The sequence below is a fragment of the Cyprinus carpio genome, chromosome A20 (assembly GCF_018340385.1).
Source record: "Cyprinus carpio isolate SPL01 chromosome A20, ASM1834038v1, whole genome shotgun sequence".
In the NCBI taxonomy this organism is placed as follows: domain Eukaryota; kingdom Metazoa; phylum Chordata; class Actinopteri; order Cypriniformes; family Cyprinidae; genus Cyprinus; species Cyprinus carpio.
The window spans coordinates 22,413,744-22,415,733 of NC_056591.1; the positions used below are offsets into that span (position 1 = coordinate 22,413,744).

Consider the following 1,990-nt stretch of genomic DNA (forward strand, 5'->3'; position numbering starts at 1 on the left):
TGGGAAGGAAAGATCGAGGGAAAGACTGTTTATGTTTAGTTCCCAAAAGCCTAAACTGATCGTGTTACATTTCACCTGATCCTCTGGTTGACTTCGCCTCTCTCTGTCACTCCATTGTCCATCATTCCCAAGATTCAAGCTGCATTATTCGGTTGGAAAAAGCAATGCATTGTCAAATTGGGTGTTTCTGCTTTCAGTCATGTGCACTAATATAAAATCATACATTAAGTGCACTAGATTATTTTAATATAGATGTCCAACATCTCCATCATATCGCCGGTCATAGTTTATTTTTGAGGTGGAAATTACATACAACTAATGATCAGTTTGGAAACCATCAGTTTTAGATGGAAATATCAATCATGTAATGTAGTTTGTTTTTGTGGTTGTTATTAAATAAGTGCTTTTGTAAGATTTTATGTATTGGTTAAATATTTGTATTGCACTTTTTTTTTTTGACTAATTCGAATTTAATTACAAATCAAACTCTAAAAAAAAAAAAATGTAAAAAAAAGTTTTTCTCTTAGATCTCTTAATTCATTATACACTTGCATGATTATCAGTAACAAGTGTGTTGTTTAAAATAGTTTTATGCATATTAAAAAGTTGCTATTAATTGGAAATGGTCAATAATTAATGATCAGATTATAAACTATCAGTTTCAGATGGAAATATATATTCTATAATATTATATATTGGAATCAAAAACTGCAGTGTTTTTAGTATTCACTGGATTTATTAAATGCATTGGACTTCAATTGGAATGACTTACTTAAATATTCAATACTGAATATTCAGCCAGTTGTGAAAAGTTTGCATTGCACTTTTTGACCATTTTTAATTTTTTAATTTCAAATGAAATGCTAAAGAAGCAAACAAACATTCAGTATTGGAACCGAAAACAGATTTTAATGACTTGCTTAAATATTCAAAGTTGCCAAAGTTACAACCTGATGCAATTTTTTTTTTTCGTTTTTTTTTTTACTATTTTAAGTTTAATTACAGATTAAACTTTTACAAAAGCATTAAATGATTTCTTTTTTATTATTCTTATTACAGCTCACTTAAAAGGATCTGCAAAAGCATTTCTGAAAGTGCAAACATTCTTTATGTGGTTGATGACTTCATCCGAGGTCATAAATCTGCATGCATGATAATTAATGAATGTTGTTTGAAATATTTTTTGTTGAAATGTTAAAAACGGTTGATTTTAAAAGAATTAAAATATACAGTGTTTTCAGTATTCAAGAGATTTAGTAAGTGCATCAGACTTGATTAAATATTTGAATTTTAAAAATTGGTAATGTTTTTTTTTTAATTTTTTCATTTTTACTTTGTTTTTATTTTTGATTTTGAATTTTTTAATTATTAATTACAGATGAAACACGTTTTCACTTAACAGGAGCGTTTAAGGGTTTATGAATTCATCTGAGGTCAGCAAAATCCTAATGCATGATAATTAGGAACAATGTTGTCTAAAATAGTTTGGCGCATGTCATAGATCTGAATGTGGTTGTGAGCTTCTCTATCAGGAACGCCTCCGGCTTGTGAAGGCGGGTGTGTCCAGATGTCGCTCAGTGGGTGTGACTTCGGATCCTAAACTGCGGCTCTCTTCAGCGCGGAGCGTCGCTCAGTCGCTCGGGCGTCGCGGAGGATCTGGACCCGCGGATCTGAGCTCAGGTTCGCGTTTAAACTCCGCCATTTTTAGCGGTGACCTCGGGAGCAGTCATGAGTGCGTACGGCTCGCAGCGCGGCCACAGCATGACGGTACGCCGCACCGGATCGCGCAGCGAGCTGAACGCGGCCGCCGCGTATCCGTACGCGCGCAGCGAGGTGCTGGTGCAGCGGGGGAATAATGGTTTCACCCAGGAGTTTGTGGAGGGATACAGCCACAGTTTCTCCAAAGGGAGCGGCGGCCAAGTGTGAGTAAACACCTGTTACTTGCGACTTTTTACTTTCGTTCTTTCTTTTTTGTAACACTTTTATATTA

At 35.0% G+C, this 1,990-nt stretch overlaps 1 pseudogene; it reads left to right on the forward strand.

Annotated features, from left to right (window-relative positions):
* Positions 1-1,451: 1,451 nt before the first annotated feature.
* The window catches only part of LOC109093742, a 30,093-nt pseudogene continuing 29,554 nt past the window's right edge, over positions 1,452-1,990 (forward strand).